Here is a 17219-nt window from a genome sequence, read left to right as displayed (position 1 = left end):
ATATGTATGAGCTGAACCCATAGAAATAGTTAAGGAATAAGGCTTCTGTTACTAATATTTTTTACAGTTTTATCAGTCTTCTAGAAAGAAGTTCAGTAAGTAATTTTTAAAGCTTTGTATCAAATAAAAATATTCGATGGTGTCTTCTTTAACACAAAATGAAATTAATGTGCATAGAGACGTTTGTTTTTCTATTCTAAATGATTCCAGCGTTCGGTACAAAGGTGGAATTGAATGTTCTGTTATTTATGGTGTTTATTGTTTCTTTTCTCTGTGTGCACCTCAAGTATAGTATTTAACATAAAGGTGGGGCGTACAGTTTGTTCGTTTGTTTCTCTGGTCACCTTGACTATAACAAATTAATCAAGAATAGGGCATTTATCGATGCTTATTTTTTTCTCTGTGCATAGCAGCTTTCGCATCCAAATTGAAAATGGTGCTTTTAGCACTGTCTGTTTTCTCTCTCTCTTTAACAAATAAAACAACACTAATGTGTTTAATGATGTATATGTTTGTTTCTTTGTGCATTCCAACTGAAGTGGCATACAAAATTAAAATGGCGCCTTTTCAAATATCTATTCGTCTTTCTCCTCTCCCCTTCATTATAATAAATACACAGGGATATAGCGTTCAGTTATGTCTTTATTTGTTTCATTTTCATCACACTTGTAATAATTTTTATTTGTTAATTTGCTGGTGTACCCTGGTGGATTAGAGGTAAACATACAGACTTATTGTGCTAAAATCCGACTTTCGGTTCCCCACAGTAAACAGAGTGCAGACAGTCCGTTGTGTAACTTTGCACTAATAACACATTAACGACAACAGTTTCTTTGGTGTATACACATAGCAATCACACATTGTTTTTTTTTACAAATATCCAACTCCGGTTTGTTAGAATCACCAACCTACCAAACATGCTCCTTTCAGCCATGGGGGTGTTATAATGTTACGGCCAATCCCACTATTTGTTGGTTAAAAAGAGTAGCCCAAGAGTTGGCGGTGGGTGGTGATGACAAGCTGCCTTTCATTTAGTGGGCTAACAGTGCTGTACCCACCGTGAGAATCAATAGCCGATTTGTAACATTATAAGCATTCAGTCTTACAGCTGAGCCACACACAAATAATATAATTATTTTTCTGCCATATTATCTGTTCATTAATCATTCAAAAAACAACAAACATAACAAGAAACTACTAGAAATATATATGCTTGATCAATATTGGCCAAGGTTCTATAATTCAGGTTATATTATTAAGCCTGACAAAAATAGCCCAAGCATTGACGGTGAGTTGGTGTTAACTGTCTTATAAGAACAAAATTAGAGATGGCTAGTGCAAAATCCAACAAATACTAAACGATCAATGTCTCCTGGTGATCAAGCAGAATAAGCAAGTGAGAATATCATTTCAAAATTCTAGGTTCAATCGCTGCGACGGACATAGATTTGAACTAGAACAAACTGTTGCTTGATCAAAACAACGTAATTCATACTGATTGGTTTGGTTTGTTTTGAATTGCGCGCAAAGCTTCACGAGTGTTGTAATCCTTCAAAATGCTGGGTGGAACACTAAACAAATATACTACCGTAATTGTCTCCAGTGACCGAGCGATAAGGCTGAGGGCTCATAACGATAAAAGACTTGTTTCAATACACGTTATGGATAGAGAACACGAAGCCCATTGTTTAATTTTGACTTAACAGTGAACAAACAAAAATATTCTCATAAAGATCATTGTTTGTAGTGTTACGTGTATTTGTTGTTAAGTCACATCGAATATCGGCTATTTTCACCATAGGAATTCGAAACTCTGATTGTAGCATTGCTTGTTTTTTGAATTTCGTGCAAAGCTACACGAGGGCTATCTCCGCTGGTCATCCCTAATTTAGCAGTGTAAGATTAGAGGGACGGCAGCTAGTTACTACCACCCACACCCAACTCTTGGGCTACTCTTTTACCAACGAATAGTGGGATTGACTGTCACGTTATAACGTCCCCACAGCTGAAAGGGTGAGCATGTTTAGTGTGACGTGGATTCGAACCCGCGACCTTCGGATTACGAATCGAGTGCTTTAACCACCTGGCCATCTCTGGTCTATTCATATAGAAAATATAGTGTTATAAAGTCCAGAAACCTTGACTTGAAGATTCGATATTTTTGTTTGAGCGCAAAAAAAATCCACACAATCGCTCTGTCCACATGAGGAAACGGAACCCCAGATATTTGCGTTGTAAGTCCGTTAACATTGATCTAACGGAAGACGAACTTAGGCAGAAACAATATTTATATTTATAAAAAGTACTAAGAAAGATACTGACAAAGAGCTTTATCATCTGAATGACAAACATTTGTGTTCTTCAATTTTTGCAGGAATAACATAACATAAAAATGGGAATGATACATACATTTACACAGATGTGTTACTTTCGTGAGAAAATAGTTGTGATTTTTTTTTTTTTAGATTTAAAACAAAGTAGATAATTGGTTTATTCTGACATCTGATGACGACGACGTTGTTGCTAAATAAAATATTGCAGAAATTACATTTCGAAATCGCTACCTTTGATTTACTACAAGATATTCGATAAAAACTAATCAAAAATCATACTATATATATGTACTCAATGATTCTTAAACGATATTTCCCAGATAAAATATTTGTGTTCTATGTTCTTTTTCAAGTCTTTGAAACTTGAAAATGCACCAAACGACAGAGACTGTTTTAATTATAATGATTAATTCTGTAGTCTTAGTTAGTAATATGTCCACCCAACATCCTCAATTTTATGCACCAGGACTCCTTACTATAGATGTAATGCGTCTTTTAACTTAGACATATATGAGAAAGAAATGACACTTTGACGGAAACTAATTACAACATAATTAACTTTTTTTCCGTTGGGTACTTTATAACAGATTCAGTAAAAAGAAAAAAAAACAGAAAAACTGGATATTGCAGAATACACTTCCAAATTTACTCAATAATTACTATATATGGATATACATATTTGTATTGTCCTTCTAAAAAAAGTTTTGCTATCTTTAACTATCGAGTACAGCCTATTAATCCGATTTAACGTTTTAGTTAAAATACATGATGTTCACGACTTAAAAAAACTTATCTAACTTCGAAAAAATCGCCAAATAATATTTTCTGCAAATAGTAAATAAAAATAAAATATGCGTGTATTAAACGCGGATCGTGGATGTTATAAGTTAAATCGTAAAGTTATGTTGCACGAAATAATGTTTTACTTATTGAACACGAAGAACAAACTTATAACTTCTATGAATAGAAGTTTTAGATGCTTTAAAAAAATCATAGCACTGGAAGACTTTAACGTTCGTGCTTATGTATGACCGTTTTATTACTTCACCTCGAACAAAGAAAAATATAGGAAACTGTAAAGTTTCTAAAAAATACGATCCGTTATCTACTTACTTTTTCATGTTAATTAGTTGAATACCCTTCAAAGACTTTCTAGACGTTAAAACCACTTCCTTATCCTTTCGTGACATCATCAAGTAGTACCAGCACGCGCTATATTGACATTAAAAGCCGCAGGAGTTCACGAGCTAGCAGCAGTCTGTAGACGCGTCTAACACCACACAAACGTTTCGGAGCTCCTGTTGACCGAAACTTGCGTTACGATCACGTTGGGCAAGCGCAGCAAGACTGGCGTTCAACTCCACACGTGGAGACTTGCTCTTTTTACCACCACCATCGTGGGGCTTCTGGCTAGACGCAGTCAACGGTCATTCATAATACTTACTGGTAGCCAGGATACAGTGTTAGCTTCTTTCATTACCACCTTCTCCACGTGATCACTTGTTTATTGATCAATGAAGTTTCTTTACTTACACTAGACTAATTTTTCCATGCCCTCTAGTGGCACAGCAGTATGTCTGCGGACTTACAACGCTTGAAACCGGTTTTCGATACCCGTAGTGGGAAGAACACACATAGCCCATTGTGTAGCTTTATGATTTATTGCAAACAAACAAACAATTTCTCCAAAAAGGTCTCTGTGTTTTTTTTTTTAATATATATATATCAAGAAACAAAGATACTTGTTTACATTCTAATTAATACAGTTTTGAAAATATGATCAAATGCATATAAAGCTAAAACTAAAGCCATATTAATACTACATATAGTACAAAACATATACAGGTTCAGAATTTTAAGAGCCCGTACAAGCAAGACTGAGTGTCTACATTTCAAGAACGCTATACCAAAAATTTGTTAATAATGTAAGTTTATATTCAGAATGATTATAAATATTGAATAATTCTATTAACAGTGTATGCTACTTGGATACTGCACGGCTTTTGAATTTCACAATAAACTATGGTCATTCTTTTCTCAAGATAACATCAAAGCGTTCTGATTCGCAGATACTGTTTGACTGTTATTCAGTACATACTAAAATTTTACTTCAATATGCACGCTGCATGCATGGTCATAACAAGAGGGTTTGAATCATAAACTGTTATTTCCTGTAGTATTTAAGCATCAATTTAATTCTTTAATTTTAGAAAAATAAATGTGTCGAAGCTCCTATCGACTGAAACTTGCGTTACAACTGCTACAAAGTCCATTTAATATTTTTTTTCTCTGCCTAGTATATATGAAATTAAGATAATTGTTCGTTATAGATGAAAGCAGTTATTACATTTAATTTTCAAATTCAAATGTCATTAAGAGTGGAAGATAAAAGTGAAGTTTTTCAGCTCACAAGCACCAGATAAACGTTTCTTTAATCCCAGAAAATAAGGTAAAACACGCCGTTAATATGAACCGTTATTATGTGACTGTATACTTACATATTTTCAGCGTCTTTAACTTCGAAACTCTCCAAGTACTAATTTCAGCAGCTAATGTTCGTACTGTTATCTTAATCTAAACTACTGCTTATGCAAAACACTAGTTCAACGACCACGTTAGAGTAAAAGCATCTCATTAGCAGCACTCACCGCCTATAACTACTCTTAACTGAACAGTGGGGTTAATTATAATTTTCATGACACGCCCACATCTGAAAGAGCGAAGTGTGTTTAATAACATATTCCATTCTTGCCTAATTTCTCAGTATATTTCAAACAACCATCTTCCAAATTTTTCCTTCCTCTATAACATCTCTTTCCTTTCATATATTGTATCATGTACAGCAGGTTATATTTTTTATTGATCTACTGTGGTCTTTTCTACAACGCATCATTTCTTCTGTAGATACAACAATAGTTTATAATTAACCCTTGAAAAAAGGCGGAAACTGAAGCATTAGGTGTTTTCTTCTGAATTTTGAGGAGGCGATTTTTTAATTATAAAACCAGCGAATTTGTTGTTTGTCATAAAAATTTAACGATGAATTATTATTCTACAAAGTGGTTAATTATTTTATTATTTGGAATCAAGCACAAAGCCATACAATGGGTTATCTCCGTTCTGCCCACCACGGGTATCGAAACCCGATTTTCAGCAGTGTGAGTCGGCAAATATACGGTTGTGCCACTGGGGAGCCTATAAAATGGAAACAAGTGAAAAAATAGAAAACAAAGTCTTCGGGTATTCAGCGTTATACTTATGAGTAACATTCAGATTTCATCTATCCTCCCTTCAAAATGTACAGAAACGACCCACGTCCTACTAATCGATTCATTTTCAGTTTTTCAGACATGTACTCAGTATAACAGTAAAACTTTCAGCTAACGATCCAGGCAAGAATTCGTAAAATTTGATAGATATTTAAGCGAGTTGTTTAAGTCACGTACATTACGACCAGTACTCACGATTTCATAAGAAATTCATGCATGGCTCTCCATGTTTATTTGTTATGCTGGCTTCATCAGTAAGTAGTGGATCTGTGAAACTAGCGAACAGCGCCGCTGCAGCACTTTGTACGCACTAGAGTTACGATTCAATACACTTTTATTATATAAATATATGATACTCGGTCCTTTTGTTAGTTTTGTTACTGACAGTGCAAATAATTTATTTGACACAAGTCGGTGCTAACTTTTGATTTTATAACAAAATACATGTTCAGCAGATAGTGTAGCTGACTCATATAAGCATTTATCTGTGTTGCTACTGGTAGTGTAATTTATTTGGTATTACACTTGCGAATATAGTTAAAAACTACTTTATCTGTTTATGTACTTATCTCTTTCCCCCACCTCACTCTATATATATATGTGTGTGTGCTATACAGATAACTTTGATAACTGCTGAAATGATTCTTCTAATTTTCAGCAATGTTTAAAATCAACCGCATTTTCTCAAGAAATACGCAACATGATTTTTAACCTGGGGGAATCAAACCCTAGCTGTTAGCATTGTAAGACCGTAGATTTACCGTTGTCCCATCGGGGGAATTTTTTTAATATTATTATTTAGACCAAAAAGCTTTTAATAGTAGATTAATTTTCACGTACGAAGCTTGACTACGAATAACGGGTATACATTTATAATGTACTACTGGCTGAAATAAATAAACTAAGTATTATATTTGATTTGTTAAAGATATAACTTTATGCCACTTGTTCACACATTAATGTTTATTTGCTACTATTACATTCTATTAATGTTATTTTTGGCACAAGTTATGAGATTTACTAAATGATTAAATGTACAAAAAAATTGCAGTGAATTACTGTTATGAAACACTTGACTGTACATATTTTATTTAAACTGTATTGATACTTCTAAAATCAAGTAAGTTTTATCAGTTCTCCTTTAATTATTCAATATGAGAATAATATCTAAGCATATGGTTTTGGTCAAATATCAACTTAAAATAAAATGTTACACACTGATTGGACAAACCTGGTATTGCGTTTAGCGTGGTGATTTGAGCTGCTGACGGTTTGGTCCATGGTTCGAGATATGATGCTGCTGAGTACAGTTTAACACTTTTAGCTGTGTACGTGTTATAAAAATAGTAATAAATCCACTTACCCGGCTCAAAGAGAAGAACATTGTTCACTGTGGCATCTAGTACTACTGCCTGTCTGCCTTCCTTTAATGACTTGGTACTAGGAAGCCCACTGGGTATTCACCAGGCAACATGTGTCTCTCCAGATGGAAGGGCGAAAAACCAGATCGACTATATCATCACTGTAAGAAAACGGAGACAAAATTACTAGATATCCGAGTGAAAAGAGGCGCCGATGTTACGTCTGATCATGTACTTGGAATTATGAAACTCGAACTGAGGGCCTTCAGAGACTCACCACATGTTTGACATCAATAGGTTCAAATCACAGGCAGTGAGGAAAACAGTTACCATCAACTTACAAAATAGAGTTATTGTCTTTAAGACATTTATAAATGAGAAACCATTGTGTGAACACTGAATACTTCTGAAAGATGTATGGAAGGAGACATGTAAAGATATTAGACAACATAAAGAATGACTATCATCTGAAATATTGACACTTATTGAGCAAAGTAAACAACTCACACAAGAAATCAACTGATGTGAAAATACCAGGTCCCACTTTTTGAAAAGAGAGGCTTAAAAAGTGCCACAAAAAGTGCCAGACAATAGAGATTTATGTGGTGATCTTGCAACAAAATAAGAAGTCACACACACAAAAGACCTTTACCGAATCACCAGAACTCTAACAGGCAAAAATGGAACTCAGTTTAAGCCAGGGAAGATTATTACAAAATAGGTAGTTCAGAGGTCAAGACGGGTTGAATATTTTCAAAGACGTTAAAATGACCACCGCCAACTGAAAAATTCAAGATCAAACCAACATACTCTACGCTGAATGTTATCACTAGTCTGCCAACAAAAGTAGAAACCCGGAGTATCACAGCGGTGTCAAGATCAGTATTTAATGTTTCGATGAGTATGTCATCAGATATAGTTTCTTCAAGGCTTTACGGGTCTTGAACAGAAAGTCTGGGTAAAGGGGCAAAATCCATCTGAACGTAAACCTGGTTACCTAGTTAAACCACTCAAGAGAGCACACCTACGAAAGTACAAGAGCTGACGGAGTATTATATTTCTGTCTATACCAAGTAAAGTTTTAAAATACGTCACTATGGGGAAACTAAAGAAGCAATAGGTCAGAAACTACATCCCGAACAAACTGGGTTAAGACAAGTCCTGCACTGATTAACTAGTTATACTGCGGAGCAGCAAATGAATGGCATCCACTCTTGTATCTGAGCTGTATCGACTTCGAAAAAGCCTTTCATGGTGTACAGCGGAAAGTCATCTGGCCACCACTATAGCACTATGGAATTCTATCAGTGTTTTGCAACTTCATTTAGCAGCTAGCTGTCCAAAAACGCAACTTGATATGTTATAGATAATGAAAAGCAAACTGAGACCCCTCAAATTCAGACAAGAGTGAAGCAAAGCTGCCTATTATTTAAATTTTTGGTGATTGATTAGATCATATGTGAAACAGTAAATCAAGACAAGGTTGAAATACAATGATCACCTACACAGTTTCTTTAATATCTAGGATTCGCAGATGATCTATGTCTCATGTCATATTATAAACAACACATGCAAATAAAAACAGGGTCTCTGGTTCACACTGAGAAAATAGAAGTAATGAAGATCCACAATCAGCAGAAAGAGCCCATCAAATTGAAGTGGAATAATTCAAACGAAGCGAAAGAATTCACATAACTGGGAAATATTGTTTTCGTCATTGGAAGCACATTAAAGCCAGATTAAGAAAGATTAGCTATGCCTTCAATACCTCAAAGCCAGTTTGAAAGTAAGAGGCTTTCGTCATAAGAAACAAAGTCATGATTTTCAATGGGCATGTCAATTTAGTCCCACTATATGGTCCAAAAACACGAAATGTGAGCACCAACACCTTCAATAAGTTTCAGATTTTCATCAATTGACATCAATGGAACATCTTACCAACTAAGTAGCTAGAAGCTATTAGTGACACTGTTTTATGGTAGAGAACCAACGAAGCTATAATGGCCACTAAATTCTCAAAAGAAATGGGACTGAATTGGACAAACTTTAAGAAAACCAGCAGACAATATCACCATACAAATTCTCGAATGGAAATCACTGAGCAAAAGAAAAATGGGCTGTCTCGGAAAATACTTGGAGAAGATTGGTCGACGAATAAATTAGAATGATTGAAATAACCTGGACTGAGGTGAAAAAGGCAGCCCTGTCTGATGGCGAGGTGTTGTTGAAATCCCCGCTCGGAATTTCAAGGTTTAAGTCAAGTAAAGTGAACCAATTAAAATATATCTGTGAATTTCTTTTTTAAAATCGTTAATTTCACACAAATAAGAACAACGTTTAGCTTATTTTCATCATATTTCAAATAATGCTCAGTATTTTTAAATTAAGTGTTGAACGAGTTCACGATTTAGTTCATAAACTTAAATTTTTATTTTCCAAATAAGTATGACCTTCAATGCAATACGATACTTGTGTATCATGAGTGGCATTAAATAGCCAACACGTTCCCCTATTTTGTAACATATGAGATTGTTAATCAATATTACTAAAACAGCTATTCTACCACTTTTACTTATCCTTGATCTCTATTGATGGAGTTTTATATTATATGTCTGTTATAGCTAAGCACATTGCTACATAATGTGCTATCGGTGCTGTGCCCACAACGGGTATCGAAATATGGTTTCTAGTGTCACAAATCCGCAGACTTGCCGCTGTGTCGCAGGGGGGGGGTTGCGTTTTAGGTTATTAATAAGTAAAACTTGTTTATAATAGTAATGTATTATATGATAATTTGATAATCACATCCACCCCTCAACTGAAAATAAAGTTCTGTATCCTTCTTAGCAGAAAGCAGAGATATAGATTCTTCCATTCACTACACATGCTGTTTTAAACAGGATTAACAATTTCTTATTTTTCTATACGGTGAATAAATTTATTAATAAGCCGTGGGATAAGGTTCAATAGAAGTGACCTTACAGAGCGTGTGAAAACAGAGTTCAATTACAAAAAATTTTAAGTTCGAACATACGAAAGAATGCCAAAAGTTCTTCAAAAATTACAATTTTTATTGTTTCACTAGAACTATTAACAAAATATTTCGAAAAGTTTCTTCACTATTGTGGGCCGAGCATTTCTCTAACAGACTGCGAATCAGAATAACCAGAAGTTGCGCCTGGTTGCCCCCAAAATATGCTTCACGCATTTGAGCTTTGGGCAGTAATAAAATCCCACTATTCGACTGGAGCAAGAACTTCGTAATCTATCACTCCAAATTTAGAGACGACTAACACAAATGGAAACTTTATGTAGTTTTGAACGAATATTCGAAACAAACAGAGAACTTTCTTCTTGTTGTCCATCAAAATATATTCGATACATTTCTTCCATCTTCGTTTTTTTACACAGTTCGTTTTCATATTATAAACCTAAAACTTTTTATTTTATGACCAGTAAGGCCTAGAAAATTTATTGTAACACATTTACCGTTATACATTTATTTTAATTCATACGTGCATTTCAGTTTGAAGCATGTGATGTATACTGTTGAATGAGGATCGCGCAAGTCCCACCTGTTTTCTAAATTTGTAGAAAATACTCAAGAGCAAGAATGAACAATATGTGGTTTACAAAAATGCTAGCATGTTTTCGAACACTGTTGAACGTTTAAGAATCTGGGGGTGAGTGTATAAAATCAAACCATCACAAGACGCTAAGACAAAATATTGTTGGTCAACTACAGCCAATATGCTACAAGCCTAGGGAACAATAATTGTGATTAACATTTATTTATCGGAAAGTTACAAAATTTGACCAAGAACGTCTATATATTTTAAACATTACAAACCGTTCAACTTCAGTGAAATAACTTCAAACGTTATTATTTATATGAGGACATTATATATTGCCGTCGGAAAAAATATTACTTATGAAGAATAGAGCTAGCTAGCATTCACGTGAAGTGTGGTGTATCTGTGTATCGACTTAAAATTAATCTGCGCCTCGTGGACCCGGACCGTTCATAAAATATTCAGTTCCAGACCAGGTAAAAGACTGAATACTGTTTGTGAGTTTGTAAAATTGTTGGATATAAATAATCATTTGTAATAACCGTTATTATAAATTGTATTGTTTTGGGGTTTTTGTATATTAAAATGTATTTGTGTTAAGAAAGAAAACTGTGTGTATCGATCTTGTTGGGAAGTACGTATCGACATTTAATTAACTTCTAAACTAAAATTAGAATTCCCAACTATTAGAACTCATAATACATAACAATATGCATAGAACAAAAGTAGTTACCCGAATGTTATCAATATTAACATGTTTATTTCGTATTTCTGTTTCCTAGATTTGTCCATTTCTTAACAAAAGTATCCCCTTTTTTCTTACACACGAAACAAAATTCTTTTTTCACTGAAATTAATATTTTAGATAAAAATAAATAAATTGATAAATAATTAGAATATTATCATCATATACAAAGGGCTTATTGTAAGATTTATATACATACCCATGTCTTTCTGTTTTCATTATTACTGTTTTTTTATATTTTTATTTAATATTTTCTCGCTGAAATGGCATTATAAGTCTTGATAGGTAGATTTTGTTAAATAATTGGTCATTTTCTATTCAAGAAAATACACACACACACACACACACACACACACATATATATATATATTTAGAAATATGTAATGGTAGAGACAATTAAATACTATTAAAGGATCACACAATGGAAGAGACTCTAACTTTAATTTTGAGCGAAAGATAAAGCGTAGAATGAAGGTGTTTGCCATGAATTTTCTTTAATATTTCTGTGCACGTCAAGCAATAGAAAATCCAATAAACATCCCTCAAATTGTAACAGTGTAAAAGATGTTTCAGGGAAAACAAGGATCATGGCAATACCACCAGTGTTGTGACCTGTTGCATTCATACTAGTGTACAAACACTATAAAATGCCTTTACTAGCACCACTTAAAATGTTCGTATATTTATCTATAAAACGAAATCTTCTAGAAAATACAAAGGGCACTTTAACAAGTAAAGATCGAAAGTGCCAAAAGATAGACAAGTTTCTCAAAAGTCACATATTACAACAACATTCCAGATTTAATTATTTTGAGCTACTTTGAAAACGTTTCTTGCAGTAAATAACTGAATATTGTTTAAAAGTAAAAACCTTGCTAATAAACTTGTAGAGGAAGAACTCTTTAATTCAATTAACTTGCATCGTGCAAGAAGTCCTGTTCTTCAAACTTAACAATATTTGGCACACTGTTCTGAAAATCGTAAAATTTATTTTGCGCTCTAATTAGTACAGTAAGACGCTTTATTTTACCATGCTTTACCTGAGCGATTACTTAACACACTGTAATACAAATTTTTAAGTGTATTAAATGCAATATGTTACAAAGTGCAATACTTTCTTAGTATTTTGCTTTATACACTTTACTGGTTATTTCGCTCACAGCTACATGTAAACGTAGTTATGAAAATGTTATTAACCTGTTGTTTCTCAAACGAACTCGTAGCATGTCGAACTACGTTGATGCCCAAAATTAGCACACCGACGACAAAATACTAAATTATATTAAACATTAAATAAATCTCAAATACTGTGATTTTATAGCCTTGTATTTGTACAATGTGGATTTTACACTCTACTGTATAAAGCCGCAAGTTTTAGTGTTATGAGCCATAAAATTTATCGCTAGGCTGCGTATTTTGTTTTGGTCAATTCATTCCCAAAGTTGAAGAAAAAATGCGACCTGGCTAACTAATGAATGAATATTGCTGTACTAATTAATGAATGAATAAAATAATTGCTATACTAATTAATGAATGAACATTTGCTGTACTAATTAATGAATGAACATTTGCTGTACTAAGTAATGAATGAACATTTGCTGTACTAATTAATGAATGAACATTTGCTGTACTAAGTAATGAATGAATAAAATAATTGCTGTACTAATTAATGAATGAACATTTGCTGTACTAATTAATGAATGAATAAAATAATTGCTGTACTAATTAATTAATGAACATTTGCTGTACTAATTAATGAATGAATAAAATAATTGCTGTACTAATTAATGAATGAACATTTGCTGTACTAATTAATGAATGAATAAAATAATTGCTCTACTAATTAATGAATGAACATTTGCTGTACTAATTAATGAATGAATAAAATAATTGCTCTACTAATTAATGAATGAACATTTGCTGTAAACTCCTTATAAACATAATTCACACCAAATGAGACTCCTAACCGTAGGTTATAAAGATCTATCAATGTACCAAATTAAAAAAAAACACCAAAGTTAAGTATATTTTCCCATCAAATAAAGTTTTCATACTTTTGGTGCAAAGAAAAAAAGGAAGAAAATCAAAATTGTAGATGTCATATCTCAGGTATTTCTTAATGGATTGCCTTGAAATTTGGTATATGAAGTAATATTCCAGTATAACACATCCATTGAAAATAAGTGACAGTTTGGATCACCACAGCCCGAAACACACAAGGTGCTATATCGCTAAACTATCACTCATATTAATAACACACATTGTGTTCTGCAGGATTTCTGTTTTGTTTTTTGTTTTTTTGACCGTGTGTCCTGATTGATTGTACTTCAATGTTTGGTGTCATACGTAAAATGTATATAAAAAATACATTTATTCATCATCATGTATAGTTGTGAATAACAATAAACTCTTCTGTGCCTAATTAGTTATTTCTTGCATATACGTTTCAAACATTAAGTTGTTAATGGCTAAACCATTTAATTGTGAGCTTTTCAGAAATACATAAAAAAATGGCTTACACGTTGAAGATGATAAGTGATATAAACCTAATTTTACTGATTTAATCGTGGTTTCAAATTACAATTAAACATTTTACACAAAAGGTTCTGCTAATGAAAATCCTAGCTTAGTCAAAAGTTCAACTGAATGAAGAACAGTCGAGAATTTGAAAAATTCTGGTCATCGCAAACCTAAACCTTATAATTAGTTCAACAACAGTTGACGATACTTCTTTACCTGAAGCTCGAAACCTGTCCATTTTTCATGTGTTGGCTATAGGTTTTATTAGAGTGACCCATTAAATTTCGTATCTTATCGACAAAGTTTTGTTACGCAATTCTAAAGGTCATATTGTTATTTTCATCAAAATATAACTGATTGTTAAAACATTCAGAAGTTGTGTAAGAAGTTGAGTAATTTTTTCTTTTTCAAAGTCCTTCAACAAAGTTTGTCTTAAAACATAACTAAAGCTTTAGTTTAATTTTGTTTCTTCTCGTTATTTACGACACAACAACTTCATCCTTCTATACTTACTTCATACTCCAATAAACAAATCTAAGATCTAAATCACATATGAAACACGAAAACTAATCCGTAATTCAATAAGAATTATATTTACTGTCATCTTATCAAAAGCTAATCTCCTGAATATTTTTCGCTATAGTTACAGGACCGAGTCAACTTCAACCAGAATGTAGTAGGATGTACAAATTTTAACATCGATGTGCCACATGAATTATTAAACTAATTATCACTCAGTGACCTTACTATTTCTTGTAACTGTTTCTCTCTTGTGCCCACTCATGTACTTTAGGTTAGATTTTTTTTTTACTGCAGAATATACCATAAATCTGTGTGAAAAAGTAAAGGAACCCTACAATTTAATGTATAAAGTTATAATTTTAGAAAAAAAAAGGTTATTTACAAACATGAAATAGAAGAAGCAGAAAGAAGCCCACAAAAGCTGAAAATATATTTCACGCCAATAAGTAATTTAGTCCGCTACATCTTATAACACGTTACAGTTCGTTCACTAAGAATTTTGATGAGAAAAAAAAATACATTAAATTTACTGATATTAAAACGTGGAAGTATATTTTAAATTGGAGAGGTTTTGTTTTTATTTTGTTTAAGATTAGTTTATAAGAAACTTAACACGTTAAACCTAGTTTTGCGCGAAGTAGCTGAATAAATAATATCCATTAAGCATAAACCTGAATAACTTACTCAGGGCTCTTTTCTTGAAGTTTTTCTATCTATATATACAAGTTATGTCTCAAGTACAGAAGTAGAAGTATAAGGCCCGGCATGGCCAGACGGTTACTGTGCTCGACTTGTAAACTGAGGGTCGTGTGTTCGACTCCCTGTCACATAAAACATTCTCTCCCTTTCAGTCGTAGGGACGTTGTAATATTACAGTCAATTTCACTGTTCCATGGGGAAATAGTAGCCAAAGAGTTGGTGGTGGGTGGTGATAACCTTTCCTCTAGTCTTACACTGCTAAATTAGGGACGGTCAGCGCAGACAGCCCTCGTGCATCTTTGCGCGAAATTCAAAACAAACAAACTGGATTCACTATAGCAGCATACAAAGAAATAACTAATAAATACGGACAACGTATACAGGTAAATGTAGAATAATTCCACACAAACATATCAATAAAAATAACTTGAGTATTAAGTTTTGATAACAGTCAAGGAACTGGAAGATAAAGACAAAAAAAATGTTGATAACGCGATGACAGTATATTTAAGGTATACATAAAGACAGAGATGGGAAATGGAAACAGTTACAAAGAAATAGTGGGTAAAAGCAGATAAATATGAAAACAAAGAGAGAGAGCTGTTACAGACATTCGAGGAGAAAATGCAGACAAATACAAAGATATAAAGTCCGTATGTTGGAGAATGTTGTAGAATTTTCGTGCAAAGTTACACAAATGACTATCTTCGCATAACTGATAAAGGGCAAGTATATAATCAAAATTACTCGTCGCGAGCTACTAAACCACTCTTGTTTGACCGAATGTGGGGAGGGGGAACTGATCATTACTCTTACAGTCTATTCCCTACTCCCCTAGAGCGAAAAAAAATTTTTTTTGTTAAAGAGTCGCGAATAATGAATCATCGGATTCAAAGTCAGTGGGTTTGAAACTTGCTTGGCACCAATTTACATTTGCACTTCTTTAAAAAAAAAAAAATGCTTACGTCACAAAGCGGTGTACCATGTTTAAAGTTGTTGTTTTTTATAGTTAAAGCGTTAAACGTTTTTGTTGCTGAATTCCCTCTAAAAACGATATTGAAACATACAATATATTTATTAGACAATAATCACAATGATGTGCACACGATTAGGACTGTCATTCAGTTCTTACTGTCAGTTTAAAACATCGCAACTGCTATGTAGTTTTTCATTCGGTCTCTAGAGATAAGTTCAGACCTCGAAAGCATATACAGCTAAACATATGAACAACCAAGTTACGAAACTATGTTCGTATCCAATGCTTGGGACTGTGAATCTAATACAATTGCTTCCACACTAATCAGTCATGGACCGACACGGGAATAATGCGGACAAATTGAAACTACGCGGCTAGAGTAAAACTTTGTCCCTCTTGAAGGGAGCAGGTAATGTCCCAGCTTGCCAGAGATCGCCAGACCGTGTACTCCCCGACATGTTACGTTTTTGTCTACTTCGGTTATCTGCACATAGTTATACTGCAGATGTAATGATCAATCAAAGTAGAGACTAAGGTGATGGAACCAGGGTAGAAATGAAACTCATCTGAACGACACATCCGCCGGTGTGAAGTAGTAACTTCTTTCTCATAGCATTAAAATGAAAATGGCAAAACTAATACACTCACATTGTAAATACAGTATACTGAAATTTACCAGTAACTTACGTACGTAAATTGCTAAACAAAACCGTACTAAAACACGTATGATTACGGTGATAACTGTAATAACAAGAAACATTTAAAAGTTTCTTCACACGACAAACGAGTACATTAATTTGAAAAAAAGGTTTTATGGCAGTATACTTTACATATTGTAATCCTGTATTAATAACAAACAATTATTTCTACATATACTTCATACGGTGGATTAACAATAACCAAATGTTCATTATTTACATATATACTTCCCATGCTGAATCAATAATAAGCTCTGTATATAGTTCACACGCTGTCTTAATAATAAACTTGTTTATAGTATAAATTGTTTTAAATGACCACTGAATTCAATATTTAAAGAAAATCTAATAAATATGTCATAAATTATGGTAAATTTATCGAGTTTCCCACTATAATAGTTTTGCATTGCTTGCCTGTTTTGAATCTCTTAATGAGCTGCTACTAAAAATACCTTATGTTTTATTCAAATGCAAATCGTTTACATAAACGTGGGTTTAACGTTTTATTCGCGTTTTAACATAAA

At 33.3% G+C, this 17219-nt stretch overlaps 2 long non-coding RNA genes across 8 annotated transcripts in view; one reads left to right on the top strand and one right to left on the bottom strand.

The window, feature by feature from the left end:
• The window catches only part of LOC143236702 (uncharacterized), a 326353-nt gene that overhangs the window by 283759 nt on the left and 25375 nt on the right, over positions 1 to 17219 (bottom strand). For 5 of the 7 annotated variants that reach the window (XR_013019674.1, XR_013019666.1, XR_013019676.1 and 2 more), the window contains exon 1: positions 3447 to 3811. This is a non-coding gene — a long non-coding RNA (uncharacterized LOC143236702). Of the gene's footprint in view, positions 1 to 3446; positions 3812 to 6965; positions 7125 to 17219 lie in introns of those variants that run through there. The other 2 variants (XR_013019669.1, XR_013019670.1) reach the window with 1 other exon arrangement.
• The window catches only part of LOC143236707 (uncharacterized), a 74973-nt gene that overhangs the window by 55247 nt on the left and 2507 nt on the right, over positions 1 to 17219 (top strand). The gene's annotated exons all lie outside the window — the stretch shown is intronic.

This window comes from Tachypleus tridentatus, chromosome 13 (genome assembly GCF_004210375.1).
Source record: "Tachypleus tridentatus isolate NWPU-2018 chromosome 13, ASM421037v1, whole genome shotgun sequence".
Taxonomy (NCBI): Eukaryota; Metazoa; Arthropoda; class Merostomata; order Xiphosura; family Limulidae; genus Tachypleus; species Tachypleus tridentatus.
Note: the sequence above shows the minus strand (reverse complement) of the source record. Positions and strands in the feature narration are given on the sequence as shown.